The sequence below is a fragment of the Stenella coeruleoalba genome (assembly GCF_951394435.1).
Source record: "Stenella coeruleoalba genome assembly, chromosome: 7".
In the NCBI taxonomy this organism is placed as follows: domain Eukaryota; kingdom Metazoa; phylum Chordata; class Mammalia; order Artiodactyla; family Delphinidae; genus Stenella; species Stenella coeruleoalba.
In genome coordinates this window covers 63,377,091-63,404,176 of record NC_137153.1, presented here as the reverse complement: position 1 = coordinate 63,404,176, position 27,086 = coordinate 63,377,091, and the positions used below count along the sequence as shown (strand labels likewise).

General features: G+C 36.4%; 1 protein-coding gene across 11 annotated transcripts in view; it reads right to left on the bottom strand.

Annotated features, from left to right (window-relative positions):
• Positions 1-27,086, bottom strand: part of PTPRD (protein tyrosine phosphatase receptor type D) — a 2,135,645-nt gene that overhangs the window by 1,553,674 nt on the left and 554,885 nt on the right. For 9 of the 11 annotated variants that reach the window (XM_079926376.1, XM_079926379.1, XM_079926370.1 and 6 more), the window contains 2 exons: positions 14,104-14,175; positions 7,513-7,580 (listed from right to left, as the gene is read on the bottom strand). The gene's annotated coding sequence lies outside the window, so the exon portion shown is untranslated. The remainder of the gene's footprint in view (positions 1-7,512; positions 7,581-14,103; positions 14,176-27,086) is intronic. The other 2 variants (XM_079926377.1, XM_079926380.1) reach the window with 1 other exon arrangement.

Sequence of the window (27,086 nt, the reverse complement as noted above, 5' to 3'; positions counted from 1 at the left end):
CTCACTACCTCCTCCCAATCAGGACACACATTTTTGAGGGCCTCAGCCCACTATGGCCCCCTTTGCCTGGAAAAGCAATGAAGCTATTCTTTTCTACTTTACCCAAAACCCGGTCTCTGAGATTCAGTTCGGTACCTGTGTATAGTGGCCGAATTTCAGCTTCACCATTTACTTTACATATATTACATTTTTTAATACTGGCAAAATTCTGTGAGGTACACATTGCTATTATATATTATAGATGAGTCTGTTTTATAGATGAGAAACTGAGGTAGAGAAAGGTTATTGCTTAAGTTCACACTGCCAGTAAATAGTAGAGGAAAAATTTGTCTTATCTTGTTTTTCCTCAGGTATCTGATTCTGGAACCCGCTATCTCAATCACACATCACAGTAGAATGTAACAGATACTCATAATTGTAAGCTTTTTTTTTTTAGTTTATTAATTAATTAATTTATTTTTGCTGTGTGGGGTCTTCGTTTCTGTGCGAGGGCTTTCTCTAGTTGTGGCAAGCAGGGGCCACTCTTCATCGCAGTGCGCGGGCCTCTCACTATCGCGGCCTCTCTTGTTAAGGAGCACAGGTTCCAGACGCGCAGGCTCAGTAGTTGTGGCTCACCGGCCTAATTGCTCTGCGGCTTGTGGGATCCTCCCAGACCAGGGCTCGAACCCGTGTCCCCTGAATGAGCAGACAGATTCTCAACCACTGCGCCACCAGGGAAACCCCGGTAAGCTTTTTATTTCTCTTTTATTTTCTACCAATGTTAAGTAATGTAAGTTTTCTGAAGAGGGAACTTTCTAGAAGAAAAGGAAACTCTCCACAGAGGAAGTGGTAAAGCGCTTGGATCTAAAGGGAGGATGTAATTTGGATAAGCAGAAGAGGAAGTGAAGAGCATTCTAGATAAGGAACAGCATATGGTGATGAAAAGTTTGGAAGAAGGACTAATCTTATTATGCTTCTGAGAGATTGAAGAGGCTGAAATTAGGAAAATTTGTAGGGAGGTGTAGGAGATAAAGCTGGAGAGAGAAGGTAAGCCCAGTGGATAAAAATGCCTTGAAAAGCTAGGCAGAACATGTTAGTTTTGACTTGGAGAAGATAGATTTCTGAGACCAGAGTGACATGCAGTTAGTATTAATGGCATAAATTAATGGAAAGTAAACACTGTATTCAGATTTCAATAGTTATTTAACCTTTTTAAAATTTCCATTTTCCTCATCTATAAAAGGGTGAAAATAATATGTATCTCAAAGAATTATTTTGAGCATTAAACAAAATAATAAAAAGTACATAATACAGTGTCTGAAACCCTGAGTGATTTATATGAGGCATCTGCTAAAATTATTATTTTAATAGTAGGAGTAATAGAAGAAAAACAGAGGCAGAAGACAAGGAGGGGGAGATGGGGGGAGGGGAGTAGCAGCTGCCATTATCATAGAATCTTTTTTTTTTTTTTTTTTTTTTTTTGTGGTACGCGGGCCTCTCACTGTTGTGGCCTCTCCCGTTGCGGAGCACAGGCTCCGGATGCGCAGGCTCAGCGGCCATGGCTCCCGGGCCCAGCCACCCCGCGGCATGTGGGATCTTCCCGGACCGGGGCACGAACCTGTGTCCCCTGCATCGGCAGGCGGACTCTCAACCACTATGCCACCAGGGAAGCCCTATCATTGAATCTTACAAAATTTATCTCCTCTGGTGAGACTTAGGAACTGAGCAGTTTTTAAGATGTAAGATGTTACAAGGTTCTTTTGAAACATTTCATCTCTGGGTTACTCTTAGGCAAAATTTAGAAGTCCTGCTATCCTGCTCTCAAGATTTCATACTAAATGTGTCTCATACACCTCTCTCTAATTGCCTGTTGACTGGTCCTGCCCCCTTTACATGGCGATCCACTTGAATCTGTCTCTCCTGAGTGAGGCACCAGGCTACAGTCACCTCCATCTACTTGTGTCAGTCCTGGTCCCTCAGAACTTTGTTACATACTTGCTATCAATCTGAATTAAGGCATATGTAGTTGATAAGGGCTTAATGCAATCTGCCAAGATGTGGATGTAATTTTGGATGGTTTGTAGATGAACACTTTATATTATAATTGTTATTTTCTTCATTTTAAGTATTAGGAAGATACTTTTTTGTTGTTAGCGACATTAAATTTTCTTTTGAAACACATTTACTTATAGTAATCTATTTAGAATAATGAGTCATAACCATTTGAATGAAAGAGAAATCAATGTGTGTAAATAGATATAAATACATGATAGATAGGTAGATAGATACATAGATACATAGATACATAGATACATAGATAGGAAGGCTCTTCCTCATAACAGAATGCCAAGTAATAAATACATAGGAAATAATGGAGTTTTAAAATGATCAATGGAGGCTACAAGCAGTGGATGGAAGTTTCAGAGAATCTCTCTATAAGGTACTTACTAACTATGAAAGGAAAAATTTGATTTTAAAGTAGACAAACCTGTAGACTGTTTCTGGATTTCTTTGTTTATTTCTAGTGCAAATAATGCTGCTTGGACCACTACTGGAAATGACTCCTGTTGCACATTTATAAGCATGTTTTAGGATATGTTCCTAGGGGTGAAAATTTTGTATCATGGGTTACACACATCTTTAGCCCCATGAGAAAATGCCAAATTGTTGCTTAAACTGATTGTCTCAGTCTACATTCCTACCAGCAAGGTATATAAAACATTTCCATTGTTACACATCTTCACTAACAATTAGTAATGTTGCCATATTTTTTAGCTTTATCAATGTGGTGGACATAGAGATATTTATCTTTATGTTTTCATTTGTATTTATCTTATTGCTAGCATCTTTTCATATAGGTACAAGCCACTCATTTGTGAAATTCCTGCTCAGGAGTTGGTCTAATTTTTTGTTGGCTTGTCTTTTTCCTTATCACTTTCAAGAGTCTTTATCGGTCATGTTGTTTGTTAGTTATATGTCTTGAATAAAGTTTTGGGTTTCACTTTTTATTCTCTTTTTGGAGAATGGAGGCTTTTTACAAACAGAGGTTTCTGATTTTATTGTTATAAAAAATATCAATCTTTCCCTACATGAATTGTAGTGTATTTTGTTTTAGAATCTTTAAAATCTTGTTTTAGAATCCTACATATCCCAATTATATAGAGATTTTATATTTTATTTTCTTCAGAAGGTTCTGAAGCTTTCTTTCAGGTCTGAGTTTCACCCATCTAGACTGCATGATGTGAGGCAGGAAACTAAAAGATTGAGGAACTGAAAAAAATGAATATGCCAAATTTCTGACTGATCCTGTTTTGCACTTCAAATTTTGAATTTGTAGACTGGGAAAAACACTAGTACCTTCTTTTTACTATCATTTGAGTTAATGCCTAAAAAGGTTAATGCATATAAAAGGTTTAAAGCAATATCTGACACAGTAATTTTAACTTTATTATATTGAATTCAGCTTCAGACCTGGAATATAGAGATTGAAAGTTATAATCATCCTAATTTTGTCATTTGGAAAAGTTAGAGAGTTATTATTTTAAAGAATGAATACTTCCTACTTTGAAAGAGGGACCATTTTATAATCAAATAGCAAAAAGAATGCTTCTAATTTATTTGGGCAGTTTTTTTTCTCTGCTTATAATGAACCAACAGGGCTTCCCTGGTGGCGCAGTGGTTGAGAGTCTGCCTGCCAATGCAGGGGACACGGGTTCGAGCCCTGGTCTGGGAAGATCCCACATGCCGCGGAGCAACTGTCCCGTGAGCCACAACTACTGAGCCTGCGCGTCTGGAGCCTGTGCTCTGCAACAAGAGAGGCCACAACAGTGAGAGGCCTGCGCACCGCGATGAAGAGCTGCCCCCGCTCGCCGCAACTAGAAAAAGCCCTCGCACAGAAATGAAGACCCAACACAGCCAAAACTAAAGTAAATAAATTAATTAATTAAAAAAAAAAATGAACCAACAATTTTGGCCCAACACAGTGCAATCCCCCTAAGAAGCATATCCATGTTGTTTGTTATTATTTAACAAACAAAAATATATGTGGCACATTTATTATGCCACAAGAATAATCTGAGAAATAGATACTAGTCACTTAATATCCATATGACTGGAGAATCCTATTTTTTGAATCACCCCAACTGCTTACAGCTTGTTTTATCTGAAAACTCTTAATCATTCTCTCTATCGCAAGTATCAGTAAAACTTCTGTGAAGTTTTACTAGACTTATAGACACTAATACAGTTGTTCTAAATTCTGGAAACCACAGCAATTTGTACTGCCTCTTGTATCAGACATTGCTGTTTGCTCACCTAACTGCCACTGGCCCTCGACACACACATGTATTCTGATAAATCCATCTCCTGTTACAGAATATGAAAATATGAGATACTTAATCTTGTAATGCTGATTTCCAAATGTAGTCAGTGGCACTTGAGAGAGTCTGCAGGGAGGTTTCTTTGGTGTCTGGTATTAGAAAATCAGATATTCACAGATAAGTCATCCTGTGACCTTGAGGGAATAAACTTGAGAATGAAAGACCATTGACTACGGAAGGCAGAGCTTCAGGAAGGAATTTTCCCAGATCTTCCATGACATGTGTGTCACAAAATGAAACAAACCTGGAAATTTGTACCTCCTTACTTGTTACTGTGTTTGATGATAAACCTCGATTTTTTAAGGCAATTTTGGTCTCATGTCTCTTACTTGGTTTTGATACACTGCTCTCATACCTCATAGATAGCATTCTAATTTATTGGCATGTACAGTAGACAATGAATAAATGTTTGTTAAGTAAAAGCAATGGAGAATTACTTCCCCTCTCATATCTGGATGTTGCCTGACAAGAATATTGCTACCTACTTCAGGAAATAACAGGAAGGGAAATAAGGCCACAGGCCCTTGTACTGCACAGATTAAAACCACCCTGCACAAGTTTTACGCACTGGGTCTTTCATTTTAAACTATAGGTAAAATCATTAAACTAATTTATTGCAGTTTATGTAGATTGGGCAGCTGTTAAGATTTAGATGGACCAAGTTTTATTTTAGCCACTAGAATGAATAAAATGCAATAAACTACAGCCAAATGTCAAATACCCATTTTAGAAATGATCTCTTCCATTAATTGTTTTCCTGTTCTCAATAATTCACTATTACAGAGCAGAAAGCCCATTGAATTATATGGTTGTAATTAGGCTGTTGCTTTAACATGTTTTATGCTTCAGTATTTCTTATGCCTCCAGTAAAAGAAAAAATATCTGATAATGGCCTTATATAAAGCTGTCCTTGGATGGAATTTTGTTTTGTTTCAGAAAATTATCTTGTACTTCTTGTACTAGAAGTATATACTCTTTGTCCAAAATCTAAAAGTTAAAATAAAATAAAAATGATATTTTTCACCTGTTGATGTATACAGGACATTCTTACATCAAAGTTTTTTGACATTAATCAAAAAACAAACCCTAATCATATTTTTGTAAGTCACTATATATATATATATATATATATATATATACACACACATATATATATAAATGTACCACTGTTATGACTAATCTAATCAGGACCAATCATTTTAAATGTATAACAGATAATACACATAGTTTCAATTTTTTTCTTCTTCAGACATTAGAGACCATGATGTTTCAAAATTCATGACCTTAAGAACCTTAAATATCATTACAAAATGACATCATTCCATTAAAAGGAGGATTCTCAAAAATCTCATCTCTTGATTTCCATATAAAACAAAAGCCATACCTCAGCTACATTCCACTCCTTCTACAAACTTTTCTAGTCAAGGAGACATCAGGGGAAGGAGCTTGAGTCTCCCCAGCCATGCCATAGACACATGTGTCTGTGTCGTGGGGTATCATACATTTAAAAGCAATAACTCTTGTTCATCCTTGGTGGAAACAAAAGCAATTCTGCACATAATTTCTACCATGTGCTTGAAGAAAGGAAAACTCTACCTCTTTTCTCTAAATAAATCTAAATTTTATGTTTTTTACCTTCACATATTTCACCAACCTTCATATCTACTGCTCTTCTTCCTTGCATTCTCTCCATGTAACTCCTCAGGTATTTTATTGTCAGATCTCAAACTGAACACATTTTTTTTTTTTTTAAATAAAGTATAGAGTTGCTACAGAATTATCTAAAAGCTATAGTCTTAATAGCTTAAACCCTAAGATTACTTTCTCATTGGCCACTACCACTCAATAGCTATATTGCATTGCAAGTTAAGACCTAAGTAAAACTGCTTAAGATGTATTTAAGTCCGGAAAAAAAAAAAGAAAAACCCACCAAGGTCCCCTTAAGAAAGTAAGACATTCTTTACATTCATGGTGAATATGCCAATGTTCATTCTTCAGCAAAATACTGTTTTAGTGTTTAATGCTTCAAAACAATAGCTGGTAATTGTTTGAAATATGCATTTGTCCATAATGAGAGCTTTAATTTGTATGCTCTAATTATTTTTGTTTTAACTAATTTAAAAATTTAATAACAAAAACCTTAATTAAATAGAGTTGGAAAACCAGAAGAGGGAGCTCTCATGCCCTGAAACAATAGCAGAACCCAACACGAAGACAGACTCCTTTGCTGGCGATGACTTAACCCATGAAAAAGCACGGAGTCTTCATTTACTATAGTCCTTCCAACTTCTTTTTCCTCTCTATAAAAGCTTCTTCTTCTCTTGCCCTGGGGAAACTTGTACTTGGCTCCCGAAGGTTGTAGACCCCAAACTGCAATTTTCTGCTGATCCCAAATAAACTTATGTTTGCTGGGAAATATCTGGTAGACTATTTGTTTCATGTCAACACTAAAAAGTGTATTACCTCTGTTTTTATATTGATAAGACTCTTATATCCAGTTGTTTTAAAATGTATTTCCAAATGTTTTAAGTAACATGTGCATTGTCATGAGATGTATTTGATGAACGATAACAAATATATTACAAATATGTAATTAAATCATTTGCCATCATTGTTTAAAGTATTAATATGTGTATTTAAATAATGCTTTTAAAATTCATTCCAGACAAAGTTCGCACGAGATTTTATAAATAGAAGTTTGTATAGCCTAACTGTTTCTGAATAAGGAAAGTATCAATAGTTTTCACTCTGAAAAGGAGTTCTATTTGTCATTTGTTATGTCTTATTGATCAGTGTGAATGTCTGGTGCCTTGAGAAAATAACATGCCTTAGAATGTAAACCTTTCACAGACTACAAATTCGAAACACTTTTATAGTAATTACATAATTAACTCATAATGTCATACTTTAAAAAGATGATAAAATGCTGTATTATATTCAGCACTTCAATCAGATGTACCAGTTTGCTAATTCTGAGTGTTTCGTCTCTGATCTACTAACTCATTTGTAACTTTCCCTAACTCCTCATAGAAATTTTGATACTTTATGAGCATTAAGCACTCTCACCAGAGAATGATAAATATGACAATACGTGTCTTTGAACATAACCATAATGCAAACCATTTGACAGCCAGATTTGAACTGTCATTCTTACCAGATTTTCTCAAGGGTCAACATTGATCTTGGGATAGTTCATATTTCTTTTAGACTTTCTCTGTGTATCTAAGAAAGAATTAGAATGGACGTTTGGCTGAGTATATACCAAATAGATACAAAATTTAGATGAATTTTAGATAACTTAAAATTCAGTTTTTTTAATGGATAACTTAATTATATTAGATCTATATCACTTTATTTCATTTATTTATTTATTTATTAGTTTAGTTTTGGCTTCATTGGGTCTTCGTTGCTGCGCGCGGGCTTTCTCTAGTTGCAGCAAGCGGGGGCTACTCTTCCTTGTGGTGTGCAGGCTTCTCATTGTGGTGGCTTCTCTTGTTGCGGAGCACGGGCTCTAGGCGCGTGGGCTTCAGTAGTTGTGGCTCGTGGGCTCCAGAGAGCAGGCTCAGTAGTTGTGGCTCTCGGGCTCTAGAGCGCAGGCTCAGCAGTTGTGGCTCACGGGCTTAGTTGCTCGCCGGCATGTGGGATCTTCCCAGACCAGGGCTCGAACCCATGCACCCTACATTGGCAGGCAGATTCTTAACCTCTGTGACACCAGGGAAGCCCAAAATTCAGGTAATTTTTTGTTTGTTTGTTTTGTTTTTGCAGTACGCGGGCCTCTGACTGTTGTGGCCTCTCCCGTTGCGGAGCACAGGCTCAGGACGCGCAGGCTCAGCGGCCATGGCTCACGGGCCCAACCGCTCCGCGGCATGTGGGATCTTCCCAGACCGGGGCACGAACCCGTGTCCCCTGCATCGGCAGGCGGACTCTCAACCACTGCACCACCAGGGAAGCCCATCAGGTAATTTTAAAATCCCTCACCCACACTTAGAAAATAAGGAATTGAATGATATTTGAAGAGTATTTCCTTGGAGAGAGCTGTGCTATGAGCTTCTCTCACTGACTTTTCAGGAATTTGGGGTATAATCTACCAATCCCAAATTAAGAGAGAGTGCCTCTGAGGAGACCATTTAGGGGATTAAGTAACTGTGCTACAATTTGGGGGCATTTCAACCTTCCCCCTTGAAAAATATAAAGAATGAGCTAAGTATTCTATCAGAAAGGAGACCAGGCATGGATAGATCTCAGGAAAGAAAAGCTAGAGGTAACACCTGATGCCAATTGCTGAGGAAGGTTTAAGCAATGGATCTTAGGAACGTTTACTAGTTGCATAAAGGCTACTGCTATACAATCTGTAGAGACTGGTGGGGTCTTTGAAGAAACCACAGATGTAGTGATGAAAAAAAAAAATCAGCTTTAAATACCTAACAGGCCAGGCCAATATCATTTAATTAATCTCAACATTATCCCAGACAAATGACATGAATTGACACTATGTTTTAAAGTTCTGAATTGATTATGGACATATTTTACCATCATAAAGTTACCAGAGAAGTCAAGAAGCCTGCCTGAGTTTCTCAAGGGGCAGGGAAATAACCATGCTGACAGTGATTAAAATAGACACTCATAGACAAAAATAAAGTTGTTTTTGTTTATTGTATGCCATAATCTGTGCTTAAACTTTGGAAGTATTCACAAGGATAAGGCTGCCTTCATGGCGGCAGTGCTTCCTCAATACAGGAGCGCTGTTACTGCAAACACACAGTCTTAGCCTTATGTCGTACACAGTATTATCTGTCATGGCTTGGACACAAACACTGTGGTGGGTTGGCCTGGATTTCAGGTATATTACACATTTACAAGAACCGTTTCCTCAGAAAAAGGAAGTTGTGGTCTCATAAGTGAGCAAGACACTTGGTTAGTGATGTACAATTTTTATAAAGACTTGAAAAGGATATGAAATTGCAACATGCCGCAAAACCTACAGGGCTTCTCAGGTGTCAGAGAAATTGCTCCAATCGATTTTAACATCCCATTAAGGCCAGCCAGCAAACCAGGGGATATACTGTCTGCAACAATAAAGCATTCCTCTGGAGACTCAGCCTTGGTAGAATAAATAAAAAGGGGTAATTCCTTCTATTAATTCAGTTCACTCTGGCCATTGATAGGAATATAGAGTCAGATACCTGAAAATAACACATATTGTCAAGGGGCGTGAAGTCTACTGTAACTAAATAGAAGTTGGAACACAGTATAAAGGATCAGTTGTATTATATCATATAACCTAAGTGCAATCAAAATTTCCTCTTCCAGTAATAAAAAGGAAATATTGAGCAAATGGATGAAAACTTTCATTATGATGTTCAAAACAGCTGAGATAAAAGCATAAGCATTAAATTTGGGGGTAAAAACAGATGGGTGGGATATGACCTTCTCTAACTTGTGACGACAGCACTGAATCTCTAGCTCACAAATATGGCCCAGTAACATGCAGAGATGTATATTTGCATCTTTCAAATAATAATTTTAGTCATGCTAAGTTTGTGTACAAAAGTACTGAAACGTGATTAACAGTCAAATGTATGTCATATGTTCTAATCAATTTAAAAGGATTAGAGACGAATATATATGTCTGATCACTACATGTGAGAAGCATTCGTTATGTGCATATTTGGAAGAGAACCTTTTTTCTCACTGATATTTCACATAATAAAATAACTTGAACATTGAACTTAACACAGTTATTGGGAAATGATGTAATGGTTCTACAGAAATACATGCATATATATTTATGGGTAGGAAATGCTAAAGTATTAATAAAATAAAAGAGATTGGAGTTTATAGTAAAAATACAATAAGGTAAATGATAAAATACTTCAGCATTAGCCCTTACTTGGGGATGAATTATCTTTTTGCCCTTGTTATGGATGACAGTGATCATTTGTTTCTCTTAATGGATTTAGTTTCCACCAACACATTTCAAACTGGTTTAAAAATACACATTACATTTTTCTTACTTCGGTAGCATTTCCCATCTGTCCAGAGGAAGAATTGATGAGACTTCATGTGTTTTATAATGAGAGGTGAGAAAGGAATCCAAGATATTTCCCAGGTTTCTTTTTGGGAAACTGGGTAGATGGTACTTCTATTTACAGGAACGGGAAAGATAAAAGTAGGTTTATGGGGGCTTCCCTGGTGGCGCAGGGGTTCAGAGTCCGCCTGCCGATGCAGGGGACACGGGTTCGTGCCCTGGTCCGGGAGGATCCCACATGCCGCGGAGCAGCTGGGCCTGTGAGCCATGGCCGCTGGGCCTGCGCGTCCGGAGCCTGTGCTCCGCGATGGGAGAGGCCACAACAGTGAGAGGCCCGCGTACCGCAAAGAAAAAAATAAAAAAGGTAGGTTTATGGGAAAATATTTTGAGTTCAATTTTAATATAATAGAAGTTGATAAGTCAATGTGCTGTCAAATAGATATGCTGATTTGATTCTCAGGAATGCGATCCTAAGAGGACATATTGATTTGACAATCACTATACGTAAATAATCGTTGAAGCTACAAGAGTAGATGAGTTCAACCATGAAAGCTATAGACTGAAAAAAGAAGAAATGTAAGAAGTTATTGGGCTAATATTAAGTCTTGAGAGGTGATATCTGGCAAAAAGGGAAACAGAAAAGTGTTCAATGTATTAATGGCCTAGTGATGGGTAAGGAAAGTGAGGGAATCCCCATGGGGAATCTACCTGATTAGAGAAATTCCAGTTGAGGAAATCTTGAAAATTGGAGCAGTGAGCCCGTGTGTCTTGAACACCACACAGTGCTTATTCAGTGAACAAACCAACTTGTTATAACAAAGTCCACCTCATCTTTACCCTTGAATTCTATGGTTTGTGATTTTTCACCAGCAACTTTGAGGACAAATCTGCTTAAATTTTCATCTGTGTTCTGGGAAGGAAGCAAATGAACTTTCCCTTTTTTTTTTTTTTTCTTGTTTTCTTTTTTTATTCCAACCACAGACAACTCAGACACCTTTATGAAGTGGCTGATGACTCAGAACACAGAACAGGAAAAATTCAATCCAAAATGAAAGAGCAAAACTGATTGCTCTGCTTTTTCTTGAGAGCAAAGTCATAGAAAATTCTAGGGCCCAGGTATAGAAAAAGTAGTATCAAGTAACAGTGGGTTTTAAAAAAAAAAAGTTAGATTATGCATGCTATGACTTGGTGAGGTAGAACTTGATCCCCCAGAATCCTTAAGTCTAAATGAATTATCTATCAGCTGGCTGGCCTGTGAAGAAAGCCATAATTAATGAGAATCATTAAGGATTCACTGAGTTGTGTCAGACAAGCCTCATTTTATTTTATTTCATTTTTTAAAATTTTTGATAGAGTTTATTAGACTGTAGATTAAAGGAACGGTGTAGATGCAACATATCTGTATATCTGTATTTCAACAAGGTATTTGACATGAGATTTTTGAAGGTAAGAGATGGAGAATGGGTTGCTGGATAACAGATAATTTAAATGGATTCCTAACTGGTTCAGCAGTGTTAGGTTCTTGAATTAGAGGAGGGCTCAAATAAGTGGAAACAGCAATTATGAAGGATTTTATATCAAAGATTTGATGAGGCCTGGCTTGTCTGGAAAGTACTGAGTTTCTAATTTAATGTCTCACCACTTCCCTGTCTGTCTTCAGATCTCAACTGAGGCTTGTTTCCAGTTAAATGTGAGTTGCTACCATAAGGGTTAGGATGTGGCGGCTCTTGCTTTATATTCAACATTCAAAGGAAGTTAGCTGGTGCGCTATGAAAAACAACTTTTGTAGGATCGTTCGTTCATACAGGCAAAGACAATTTGGATTAAATGATATTTACTATAACCATTTAATCTTCCTCTCTTCTTCTCACAGTGTGACCTCTGGTGGCTCACTACCGAAGATACTATTGAGAAAAAATTACTGGCAAGCTTATGAATGACTAAGGAGTTCTATCATACGGTGACCGTAAATGGTGTGAATCTACTTTTGCCAAGATATCCCCTTGGCAAGGTATCTTATCTTTGGTGGTACTCACGTGGACACAAGTTGCCCATACTAACTATTTGGCTCTTTGATTCTCTACAATAACCCCTCTGGATTCTTTTACCCCTAAGCTTTCCAGAAGAGAAGTATTCAAATAATGTCACTAGATGCCACCATAAAACATCCCAACCACTTGATCCAGCCAATCCTGTCCAAACCGATCGCATGAACATACATATTTGTGTGTATAAATGCATAAACACACTTACTGACTTGCAGCATGCAGTGTATCTATTCAATCTAATGCTTAAAATAAGCTTTTTTCTAAAGAGTCTCTGAATGCCCAGTACAATTCCTGGGTGTTAACAGAAATAGAAGAAAACAGAAGATGTGTAGAACTGGGGGATCTCTAGAACTATATATACATAAACACACATATGTACATATATATTCATTGTATCTTTAAATTTTTCTATAGTGTGAATTTTATATTTTTTACTATTTGTCTATAATAACTGTGTATAAATATAATGGTAAATTTATGTAATTTATAAAAACTGTACATATATTTGAGTACATATTTAACATTTTTAACTGACGGAATGTTTCACCAAAAACATCTGGAGATAGCTCTAAAGGATGAGGGATGAAATGTGCCTCAAAAATTGTGGTTTAGAAGAACTGGGGAAATTGAAATTAATTAATGGTTAATGTAACACACGATATTTTAAAAAACAAGTGAATGTATGTGTGTTTGTGAGTGTATGTGTGAGTGAGAGAGAGTTAATTGGATGCTTGAGGAGAGGGTTGTTCAGAAACATGATGCCAAAATATGTTAATGCTATTTACAGATAACAGGGAAAACTAAACTGAAGCAAAAAGACTTGTATTTGGGGCTTCCCTGGTGGCGCAGTGGTTAAGAATCTGTCTGCCAATGCAGGGGACATGGGTTCAAGCCCCGGTCTGGGAAGATCCCACATGCCGCGGAGCAACTAAGCCCGTGTGCCACAACTACTGAGCCTGTGAGCCACAACTACTGAGCCTGCGCACCACAACTACTGAAGCCCCCATGCCTAGAGCCCGTGCTCTGCAACAAGAAGCCACCGCAATGAGAAGCCTGCACACCACAATGAAGAGCAGCCCCTGCTCGCCGCAACTAGAGGAAGCCCATGTGCAGCAACGAAGACCCAACACAGCCAAAAATAAATAAATAAAATAATTTATAAAAAAAAAAAAGATGTATTTGGTTTTATGGCATAGTAGTTCATAAGAACTATTTTACTTTAAAATTGAATTTCAATATGCAAAATGACTATCATGTATTATCTAAACTGATAGAATTTATTAGCTTTTATTGGACGGCAGCCTCAGACCTCATCATGCATGCTCATTCAACTACTGCTGTGGGCCACAGTGTCAATGAATAAAATATCTTTAAAATTACCTATAAGCAATACCACCACAATTTTAGACTTAAAAAATTTACTAGTTTCCATTCTCCACATAATTTTAACTTTACATCTACAGGTTTAATAGTACTCCTATTACTAGATTAATTAAAAACAAAAATGAAATCCCAATGTTATAAATTTTGTTTGAAAAAAGGTCATTCTCTAATTAGGCAAGCAATGATGTTGACATGTATTTAATCCTGCTCATTCTGTATTATCATCAAGTCACAAGCTTCATTAAACTAAACTTTAAAAAGAGCAATTAGAATGAGTGAGACTTACCAACATATAGCCTTCCCCCACAAGATGATTAATGGCTGGAGGATGAAAAATCTCAAACTCCTCAAGATTTCCCTGGAAGGAAAAAATAAATGGGAAACACATTCTGAATTTACATTTTTTGGCAGTTATATGATGCTAAATTTAAGTCAGTTGATGAGATGAAAAAGGAGAATAATAATAATTGACACTTTATAGATTAACGAAATTGACTAATCATTTGAAAAAATACCATCAAAAGGGTGTTTATATTATTTCCTTGATGGAAAGTATTATAATCCATTTAAAGAATAGTTTAAAGAAAACCCATTTGAAGCAAACATTTAAAGAGCAAATATAATCCTTAAGTTTTTCTGATATAAAAGTTCATGCTATAAGAAATTATTCACTGATTAACCACAAACACATTTTCTTGTCTTAAATGAGAAGTTACTGAAAAGATAATATATTTTATATATAAGATCTTTACATCTGTTTTTGTTTTTCCGTGTTGCATAAGAAAATGAACCACTCACAATTTTTTAATGTTATACTACTCATTATTCACATATGTTTTCTTATAGATTCAGAAAGCATTATTTATCAAATTATGCTTATTATCTATAGAACTCTTGTCCCACATCCACGTGACTGCTGTACTCTAGGATAATCAACAATTTTCAAATTGACAGCACATTACTAAACATAAAATAGTGAGGCCATAACTATAATAAACCATATACATCAAAAACCTTAAATGAATCAGGATAGAGAATATGCAAACCAATTGATGAATAGTCACCAGATGCACAGCTCAAAGAAAAACTATAGACAATTAAATATTCACTTAAAATCACACATTTAACAGCAGAAAATTGAACTGGGTGACAAAGATCAGGGGGTCCCATCAACTGTTTAATGATTGGTGGGTCATGTGCTCCTGAGTTCCAAAAGCAAATCACAAATGGCAAAATTTCTACCATTTACTAAACACAAAGAACTGAGCATTTAGGGTTCATCATGATTCCCCATGTCTGATCCAAATGTCTCCTCCCAGCCAGGCTTTTTATGTTTCTGTCTTCCTAAAATGTTCCCTTGCTACAATGTTCCCTTGTTCAAACGTTATTCATTCTTTCTAGACCAAACTCTGAACTCATCTAATCTATGAAGCCATAATAATTTTTGCATTCATAGGCTTGTTCTAATATTAACACATACTCCATCATGTATTTTTCATATATGTACCCTCTTTTTTCAACCACATTTTTAGTTCATTGGAACAGCAATCATGTTCTATTGATTGTGTATGTATTCAGAATCCAGTAGATTTCTGACTATGTAGTAGAGAAAATATATTTACACAAATATATGTATATCTGTGTATAGCTAGGTAGATAGATATAGATTACTTAGTTAACTGGAAAGTCTTGGTACTATACACTATGTCTAAAATGATCAATGTCAAAATCTCCTTTGACTGACCAAGAAATGGCTTTTGGTTTTGAAAGGAAGGAACTGCTATTTCTGTCTAATTTGGCAAACACTTCTCACTCAGGACTAATAGAATACTACATTGAAACTAATTTCTTCTACATGCCTTTAGTGAATAATGTTAAAATCTAACAAGGTATTTCTATAACCTTCTGCTGAACTTACAAATAACCAGTTCTGCAGCACCTAAGCAAAATAACATGTATTGAGTAGTTACTATGTCCCAAATGCTTTTTGTATATTATGTTGATCTTATTGTTTTTAGCATGATTAAATGTAAATTAATGAGGTAGAATTTGTTGATTTCTCTACTTTTCAGATGAGAAACCTGCAATAAAGAGACTTTGAGCTACTTCCTCAAAGGCTCCTAGTCAGTAAATGGTAGAGCTGGAATTTAAACGCAGGCAGTCTGACTCAGAGCCTTTCATTCTAACTACAATAATACGCTACCTGTGTCTACAAATCACACATGCTAGATAAAGGGGAAGGGAATGCTAGAAGGAAGGAATAAGAAAGATATTTTACATATTGTCAAAATGTGGAACTGACATTTTTTTTAAAGCCAAGAGCAATTCCTAAAGGACTCTATCCTTCACACCCCTTCCCCAATATACCCAAGGCAGTCTTAGAACCAGTATTTTCATGTAAATAAGCCGACATGTTATAAAACCATTATCTAGTTATAGGATTATATATGGGAGTTTAAAACGAAAAATAAAATTTATTTTTAGATATTTACATGGGCATATTATCAAACAACTTTTATGTTACATTATAATTTAAGTTGTAGAATTTAATTTTAGGTAAGATTTAAAATAGCTTTTAAATTTGGCCTTTACCTCTCTGCTTTTGAACATCTTACCATTAACAAATACAGCACCTGTAAAAACAGTATAACTTTGAGCTTTTAGTGCTATGGATTTCACATTTACCTAAACCAACCCTTTTCCCTAAACTGTGCATGTTTCAGAGACTAAAGCAATATTTAAAGACTGTGGTATTCAAAACTTATTCACAGGAATAATGCTACCCTTTCTTTCCAGGAGCTGATTCACAAGTTATTATAAGTCTTACAAAAAACATTTTTTTTGAGATTTATAGTATGCTCTTAACTTTGAGATTAGTTCCTGTCAATAGCATTCTCCCCTTTTAAAATTTAGGAAGAATGAGTCTCAAGCACATTGAATCATTGCTCAGTTTTACTCAAGTTGTTCGTAGAAGAACTTGCAGGGACTTCCCTGGCGGTCCAGTAGTTAAGACTCTGAGCTTCCAATGCAGGGGGCACAGGTTCAATCTCTGGTCGGGGAACTATGATCCACATGCTTCATGGTGTAGCCAAAAATGTTTAAAAATAAATAAGTAAAATAAAATTGAAATTAAAAAAAAAGAAGAACTTGAGTGTTTCCTCTGCTCTTTGAAGCTGGGTTTCCTGTTATTTCCCTTGTGTTGCATTGTCATCATTTTCTGGCGCTTCATATTTTGCTTTTAGCTTTCACAGAAAAAGGAGAATAAAGACTCTCATACACTACCCGCACACACAAACAAGAACAAGTGTGTTTCTTTTTAAATGCTATCTATGTTTAAGCCCCTTACTTATTGTTACATAAGATCTGCCATTATAAATTTAGAAGCTCATCACTAATCTTCACACACACTAGTTATTTTTAAAAATTCGATGAACATCAATGTTACAAATTAAATCTTATCTCATGGTCACTGATTTTAATTCTTAGAACACTAAAAGTGCCTATGAATAGGTAACAAACACCAACAGTTAAGGAGACATATTAATAGGGAAAAGGGAAAATTTATAAAGTACACCTTCTGCTTATAGTGAAATAAAGTATATAAAAGAGGGAATTTCTGAGGGTTATAAAGATATACAATACAGAAAATAAGTGAAAATATAAAAAAGTATGTGCACTTATTCTGAAAGTTCTTTAGCCTCTTGTAATAAAGGATTTCTGTGAACAGATAGTTAATTAACATGCATTACCTAATAAAAGATGCATATGATGAAGACACATATAGTATAATGCTTTCATAAAAAGATCATAAAATATAATCATGCAAGCAATTGGCCTCAATCCACAAAGCTAAAACTAACTCTATATCTCACTGAAATTCGATCTCTCTTACAATAACCTCCTGTCATTCAATCTCTACTCCTTCATCTAAATCATAAATACATGTCGCTGCCTTTGACTCTTCTCCCAGTCTATCTCAGCCCCCTCACTCGTCTTACTTCCCTATCCAGGTTGATCCCAGGTTAACCTCCTCAGATACCCTCTAACCAAACCTTTATCACCTCTGCCCTCCTGCTGTCTCACTACCCTGCTAATGGAAAACTCTAGACCAACCTGACAGTCCATTTCCTCCATTCCAAATTTTATACTGCCCAACTCTGACAACTTGAGTTCCTTATTAATGAAACTCCTAATTGATGGCTTCTTTATTAATAATAATGGTTTATTTTGTCCAAAAAATGGGCTGGAAAAAGATAAATGAGTAAAAAGCAGCAAGACAGCATGCTTCTGATGATTAACTATAGAGCATTATCCAAGAACCAGAAACCCTATATCCTCATCTGTTTGTGTTTAAAAGATAGAAGAATATATGTACCCATCCAAATCATGGGATACTATATGCTTCATCGAGGATCATTGCAGATTCCTGCTGGCCTGTAGGTCCAAAACAAGGTTCACTCTTAGGTATTCATAATTGGCAGCTGGCAGCACACCCCCCTGCCACTAACACTGCATATCTTTCAAGTAAATCCAGTATTAGGTATTTCAAAAACTCGTACTATTTTACTAACACTTTTGATAAGAGCCAGAGCAAGTTAGAGAGGACAGAGTGCATACATTAGCAGCATCTCTGCTTTCTAAGGCCTGTGTGTATCCCTTTCACCATGACATCTGAGACACACCAATGGTAGCCTGTTGACAGCTAGATGGTGACCAAAGTGTTACCTACCATGCTTAATTCCCTGATGTTTCTGAAATATAGGTCTGGCTAAGCATTCTAAGGCCCTTTTGCTTACTGAACACCAATTTTATCAGCATTTAAGGGTCATATCATATGACAGCCCAGCACACAATGTGAGTCAACCATTTAGATATCAAATAGCAGCAGAAGATCATTTATATATGTTTAAGAAATTTGATCAGGTTTCCACAAACTGCACAAATATTTTTTTTTGAAACATGAAACAGATTCATTCACTTTACACTTAGTGAATGGTTTAATCAAGATAAGTTTCCTGTGGGAACAGACCACTAATACTTGAGAGGGACACAGTCTTCATCTTATTGGAAAGTGTGTCACTTATCTTAAATACAAAAGGCTGTTTTGTTTTGTTATACTGCAGTTGTAGTATCTAGAAAATGATTCCACTGAAGGGAACTTGAAAGACAGCTCAAATACCTTACTTTAAAGGAAAAAGGAAAATAAAGCAAACAAAACCCTTCTAAGCTTTGCATTCGAGATAGCTTTTATTTTTCTCCATTCTCCTCTTCTCAGTCACACCCTCTCAAAAAAGTTGTTTGCCTTCACTAACTCTATTTTCAAACCTTCTCTTCACGGCTTATGCACTTTCTCAGAGATTCAGGTACTGACATTGCTACATCTGGAGTTGCCAATGACCTCCATATTGACAATTCCAATATAGACTTCAGTTATTTTACCTGTCTTATTTAACATTTGGTTCTGCTGACTACTGTTACCATCTTAAAACTTCTCTCCTAAATCCCATGACACTGCTTCCCTCTAGTTTTCTTCCTATCACTCTGGTTATTCCTTCTTAATTAATTGTTCATGTGTATCTTATGACATTTTTTTCTCAGCACTTCATCTTTGACACTTTGCCCTTCTCATTACATACCTTCATACAAAGCCACGGTTTCAAAAATAACCTATTACTAATAAATTCCACATGTATAGCTCCCAAACCCATGTATCAAACTATTGGACATTTATACCTGAATGTCCCAAAGATGTCCCCAATTCAACCTATGAAAATGTTCAATCACCTTTCATCTATTAATCTGCTCTTTCAATCTCTATCTCTGTGAACAATAATAATAGATAACATTTATTCCACATTTACTCTGTACCCGACACTTGAAATATCTTAAGCAAGTTCTCTACAACCTCATAAGGGAGATATTAATATTACCACCATTTTGAAGATGAAGAAACAGATGCACTTTAATTCATACTGGTAATAAGTATTTAATTCATACAGGTAATAAGTATTGGATATGGGATCCAAACAGATTGCCTACTCAATTAACCACTACACGTTGAAAGACATTTGCCCACTTGCACAAGTCAGACTCTCTGGGATCAATTAAGATTTCACTTTTATTCACCTCAGAAAGCTGTCATCACTCAGTTTTTAGATTATGGGTACAAAGCACTTATTGTATCCATTTCCTCCTCTCCATTTCTATGGCTCCAACTTTAGTTTAGATCTTCACTTCTCATCTTGATTATTTGAATAATTATGGCTCTTTTTACCAGCCCCTATACTGACAATAAACTTTAATCTCTGGTCTTGATTCCAAACACTTTATTCTGCTGTTGTTTAAGATCAGTCTATGTAACCTGGAAAAAAGATACATGACTATGAAAAAAGTTGACCTAAATATCACCTTCATTTTTCAACTGACCATATAAAAAAGGCACATGCACAGATTTGATGGGCACAGAACTCTTCCCTTCTTCCACAGCACAACTTCCTAAGATAAAGGATAGAATTTCTAACCATCAAAAATATGATTGAATTGTCAAAAAACTGCAAGTCTATAAAAATTATGAAATAAAAGTCACCATTCTATTTGTACTTTGACAACTTAAAGTTCTCGTTTGCATATATAAAATAATCGCAAAGACCACGATTTTTCTCTCATGGAAAGTCCAAGGCATGCAAATTGTCGATGTCCCCACAGGCAGTTATGTTCATGATATGCCAAAATAAAGTTATGAGAAGTAAGTGTCTGTATGAGTTTTGCCTCCCAAAATTTAAAGTTTACTAGTCTCTAGTATCTGTATATGTTTATACAGTAATGAAATAGAAGTTGCATTAAAAATTGTGAAGAGTTACTCAAGTAAACCAGATTACTAAGTGAATTTAAGAATATATATATATATATATATATATATATATATATAATTTTTTTTTTTTTTTTTTTTTTTTTTTTTTTTGCAGTACACGGGCCTCTCACTGTTGTGGCCTCTCCCGTTGCGGAGCACAGGCTCCGGACGCGCAGGCTCAGCGGCCATGGCTCACGGGCCCAGCCGCTCCGCGGCATGCGGGATCTTCCCAGACTGGGGCATGAACCTGTGTCCCCTGCATCGGCAGGCGGACTCTCAACCACTGCATCACCAGGGAAGCCCAAGAATATTTTATTTCAATTTCCACCTGAAAGAAGTTCTCCTCCCATAAAAAACACATGTGTCCTAAAGTCACTAACCTTCTATGACTCTCTTTTCTTATCTAGGGAAAAGAACATAGGGAGTAGGGGTTAGTAGATGAATTCTAAGATCTCTTTCTGCTCTACTCTTCCAATTTGGGCAGATCTTTCAAGTTAGATAAAATTGCTTTGGTGACATCATGTGAATGGTTAGAAAGGACAAAATGTGAACAATCAACAAACAACATTATACTGGTTTGGAGAACAAAGACTAAGATATTTGTGATTTACAATTTGAGCTTCACAATTTGAATTATTTTAATTTCCAAGAAAAACCACCCAGAAGCTTTAATGCCACTCCCCTAAATTGCTTTCAGTTAATGTGTACTTAATCAGAATCACAAAGGCATGCACATTGTTTTCAATTACAAATGGCTTTATTTCAAAGTGAGGCTATAATTGGAATAGAAAAAGTGAATGACAGCAGCAACCTCAGCATTTGGTAAAACTATACTCAGAAAAACTAGCTCAAACTAGAGGAAGCAGTGAGATGAGAAAGCATTTTTGGTTTAAAGGATCAATAAAAATGAATGCACTGATGTAATATTCCTGACCAGAGAGCTCAAAAGTATTTCTGTTTTGTTTCAAGTCTGATGTCATTGAATTAAGAACACTCACACAGTTTTCATGCAAGCAGGATGTAGCTTTGAATAAATAGCCATAGAGCACTTTCGACAATTGGTCAAAACACTTTAGATACATCTAACAGGGCATCCTCGGAGCAGACGTGTTTCTGCCCAAACCGCGCACTAAAATTCCAATTATACAGGCAGCCGCATCACTACAACCTAATTGCCACTATCCTGAATGTGGGATGCAACCACTGCTTATGCGTCCTTGTTTTTCCCAAATCAGCACTAGTGATCTTCTCAATTTAGCAGTCTGCCCAGGGCTGTTGGGAGAACCAGCAATAAACTACTTAGTAACAAGAGGCTACAAAATTGGTTTGTGCTTGCGTATTTATGGGCTTATGTAGTTAATTTCTTTCCGAATCAGTGGATGGATTAAACATTTTCTTCCGTAGCAAGGAAAGGTTCTTTAAAAAATGAGATTTTAAAACAGATAAAGAAAAAAAAAAGGGAGAAAGAATTTAGCAAAAAGGTATTAAATGCAAAATTAAATTGAGCACTGATAAACCTCACTGTTAAGGCCATTTAAACAAATTGAAATGTATTCTTCCCTCTCAGTTTCACATAAAGTGCCATACGCCCTATTTTAAAATTAGATAAGCTGCTTAAAAGCTATTACTGTAAACTCCACCCTCTCGCTAAACAAATTTACTGTAATGTGGGTGAGATTGTTTTTCTTTCACTATTTCTATTTGTTGTTTTGAAGAGAGTGATATGTTTAAACTTTTTCATGTTCTTAAAGTAAATGCATTTCAATGTTTTTGAAAAATAAGAATGTAAAAATATAGAGTATTTCCATAAAAAAGCACATGCTTTCTGTAGAAGAAAAAATATATTTAAACAACTCACAAAAACACATTATGCCACTAGTGAAAGAAAATAACTTTTAAAAGTAACAATTGTAAATGATATTTTAATTTTTCATGCCCACACACATAAAAAAATTTGGTTTGAGAAATATATAGTTATATCTTAAGACAGTTTGAAATTATGTGAAAGACTGAGACTATATCACTGAAGAGTTTCCAGTTTTAATTTTAAATGTGCTAGAAACAGAGTAAGTAGAAATGTGAAATTCAATGGAATTGGATTCTGGGAAAGTCAAACTTAAAAGAACCAGATATCTTAACTATAGAAAATAGTTTTCTCAGTCGGTCACTAAATCACTTTTTAGGGGCCTAAAATAAAATAGGCCCATGAAAAAAAGCGTATTATATTTGGGTTCAACTATTTCAAGCCCGTTATTTAACGCTACCTAAAATTGAGGCATGGGGAAGGAGCAGAACCGTTCCCAATTGCCTTATTATATTTGAGCCTCTACAAGACTCACTAAAGTATTTACTATGAGCAATAAACCTAGCCTTAAAAATCTCAGCAATCTGGGTATCGCAGATATGAGAAGGCTACTAATTGGTTTAATCTTACCAAACATTATAACTTTTTTTTGCATGATCAAATGCATGAAACGATTAAGCATTTTAAGAAATTTTATTACCTAAGCAAAAGAAAAGTTGTTTCTTAAAGCTAACATAACTTAAATAAAACATAAAGTTTATTTATTTTTATAAACTTATTTATTTATTTTGGGCTGCTTAGGGTCTTCATTGCTGTGCACAGGTTTTCTCTAGTTGTGGTGAGCGGGGGCTACCCTTTGTTGTGGTGTGCGGGCTTCTCACCGCAGTGGCTTCTCCTGTTGCGGAGCACGGGCATCAGGCGTGTGGGCTTCAGTAGTTGTGGCACGCAGGCTCAGTAGTTGTGGCTTGCGGGCTCTAGAGCGCAGGCTCAGTAGTTGTGGCGCACGGACTTAGTTGCTCCGCGGCATGTGGGATCTTCCCCCTGCATTGGCAGGCAAATTCTTAACCACTGCGCCACCAGGCAGGTCCAAACATAAAGTTTAGATCCAGGCTGTCACCAATTAGCGGTTGCCTTCCCTGTGAATCCTAAATATAATGTATGATCTCATCCGCTCATGGCAAAGTAACATCCTTCTTAGAAGCACATCCCCAGTGACAGCATTTCTGGAATGTCATTCTAGCTCAAGTAAAGCAGCATCCGCAGTACTGCACAATCATCCTCAGAAGTATTGCTATTTAGAAGCAGAACGACAATGAATAATGGTAAGAAATAGGGCACTGCCCCCATGGGAATGCAGTAGCAGAGGTAGCAAAATACTTAAACTTCTGACTGCCTTTTCCCAGAGATTTAAACACCAGCAAATAAGGCCCTGTAGGCATGTAAAAGATAAGAGTGAATTTAACCCCCTTTTCACTTGCTCAGCTGCCACAAGTGTCATTCTCTGTGTGTAATTTAAAGTTTATTCCATTTCTGGCCCTGCTATTGTGCATTCTGAGGAATCAGCATAAAGAGGCATGGGGAGATAGAAGACTCAAAGATCAATCCTGAAAGATTAATCTATTAAATGTAACCTATTAAAACACCATAGATGGTCAACTTAGTTAAAGGTAGCCCAATAGAGCTATTGAAAAGAAAGCTATTTATCTTGACTGTTTCCTAAGAACCCAGAAAGTTGCTATTCCGGCTCTAGGGTAGAATTCAGCCCTCAGCACTTTTACCTGCTGCCTTCTGCTGGCATTCTTATTAAGACGCACTTACCCTTAGGAAAGGTAACAAGATGGCTATTAGTGGGACCAAGAACACGCTCGACTCCATGAAGGAACTGACAGAGATGGTGCTGCTTGAGGAAGGTAAAATACAGAGAACTGAGAAGCAGCAGAGCACAGCCCAGATGAGGGAGAATTCCAGGACAGGAAGGTGGAGGGCTGTCTGGGTATGCTTAGTTTGGCCCCAACCCCGAAGTATACTGTTCCTCTCCCTACCCAGCCTCATTCAACTAAATCTAAATGACAGTTACCACCCAGAACTTTTTAAAATCTTGAGAATAGTTTATTGCAAACAGAAAACACAACATTTTCAAGAATCCATTGGTTTACCTAATATGAATGTATTTCTGAAAAAAACTTGTCAATTCCCCATAATGTGGACACTTGAAGAGTTTAATCTAAGAGCCTAGAAAGAAAAAGCACAGTTTAAACTGAGAATACTTGAATTCTAATCTCACTTTTGGCATGTATCAAATGAGAGCATTTATTGAATTTTTATGGATTTCAGTTAGTTTCTCATTTATACAAAAGAGGGCAGGAGAGACAGATCACTTCTAAGGTATCACAGAGCTCTAAAAACACAAGGCTGTACAAAATTAAATATTTTCTGGATGGGGATTAAAGAAAATATGAATTTTGCTACTGCCTCTTGGTTAGGGTTGGACATCAGATTATTTCTGCATAATAACCTGTCATGTATACGTAAAACTAATGGATGCTATTCACACCACCAAAGTGATTCACACCATTTCAGTTTGAAAGATAGCATATCCTTTGCTTTACTTAGAGATCACAATTATGTTTGGGGAAGAAAGCAATTTTGATATTCCAATCACAAAATTATCTTTCAATGTGCTCATTTATCCATGGAAATTATTGCAGAAAATATTTAGTTGGCAATCTCCAACCAGGACTGGGATTTTAACTCCTCTCAGGGAACTTCTGTGGGATGCATAGTTAATTCAGGGGTTCCTATGCTCCTTCTAAAAAGTTTATAAAATTTTATGTGAAGTGCATGTGTGCATTTTCTGAGGTGTTTCATAGCTTAGATCTGCAATTCAAAGTGGTTTAGGATGAAAAGAAAAAAAGGTGAAAAGGTGGTTCTCACCTGAAGATCAACATGACAGAAAGAGATAGGACAAAATGTAATGTTTCTGAGGCAACATTCAAGGTAAAAAAAAGTAGGATCTGCCCACACTCATCTGCAAAATTCCAAAGGCTGATTTGTCTTTAGCAGGGTAAATATCCAAATGAGTGAATAAATTACAATTCCAAAACAGATATTTTTATCATAAACTGTTGACAACTGTGATTTAAATGAACTCTCCCATTTTAATTTACTGGTTATTTTTTTATGTTTTGTGACACAGGGACACAATTTCAGAATTTGCAACAAATATTTAAGCACATATCTTCCCTGCATAGAGTCCTTAACGTGAAAGAGCGGAGGTCAGTCTGAGTAAAGTCATGGAAGGTAAATAGGGAACCTTGTTTCTTGTTTGACACCCTGCCATCTACCGTTGAATACACCTGCAATGCATCAGAACCATGCCATGATAGAATAGACAGTCTCCCTAAAATTGTGTTTGTGTGTTTTAACAGGACTAAGAGAATAGTATCTAAGAGTTTTTCCTTAGAATAATTCTTTGTGATGGAATAATATAGAAGACATAACAGATTATCATCAAATTTTAAAAGATATCAATTATGCTACTAAACTTTTCTTCATATGTAAAAACAAAACAAAACAAAACAAATAAAGGTATAACAATTAAGCCTTTGATCTAAGGCTCTACATCCAGGGGAAGATGTTTTCAGAAGTAAAAATGGAATCAGACTTGGTTGATACTTAACAATCTTTCCACATAAAATGAGACTTAAGCTTGAAGTTAAAATCACTGTTGTATGAACAAATGTACAAACAAAATAGCCACAAATGTAGAATGAAAATCCAGCTATTGGACTAATAAAATAATTTGCTCTCATTTTGCATTTCTCAGTGTTCACAAAGGTTATCTCATTTGGCCATCTCCCTGTTAGATTATTCATATTATACTCAATGTATAGATTTGGAAATTGAAGCTCAGGGAGACTGGCAAATTTTCTCAAGTTTGCAGAGCTGGTAAGTAATAGAGCTGGGACCAGGGCAAGCCTTTCAGAAGTTACAGGGCAGACTTTGTGCCATCATGGAAACAGATACAATTTTAAATGATCACAGGATTATCATCTACTATTCTGATTATTTGGGGGCCATTCAACATTCAACCTCCCTTTTGCTGCTAGTCTATGAGTCATTTCATTAATAATCAACTAATAATTATGGTTACAAAATCTCCTACATATAATTATGGTTCCAAAATCTCCTACATGTCACAGTGTGAAAGCTCCTCTCTCTATCCGTCATTCCAGATGGTGGATACAAGAAGGTCTGATGACATATTTTGGGAAAGAAAATTTATTCAAGATTTAGAGATCGGGGCTTCCCTGGCGGCGCAGTGGTTGAGAGTCCGCCTGCTGATGCAGGGGATACAGGTTCGTGCCCCGGTCCGGGAAGATCCCACATGCCGTGCAGCGGCTGGGCCCGTGAGCCATGGCCACTGAGCCTGCGCGTCCGGAGCCTGTGCTCCGCAACGGGAGAGGCCACAACAGTGAGAGGCCCACGTACGGCAAAAAAAAAAAAAAAAAAGATTTAGAGATCAAAATGAGGTCTTTGAAGTAATTTGTTCATCCTTTCTTCTATTCACATTATTAGGAGACAGTTTAGAAAACACCTAAAACTTTTCTTTAGC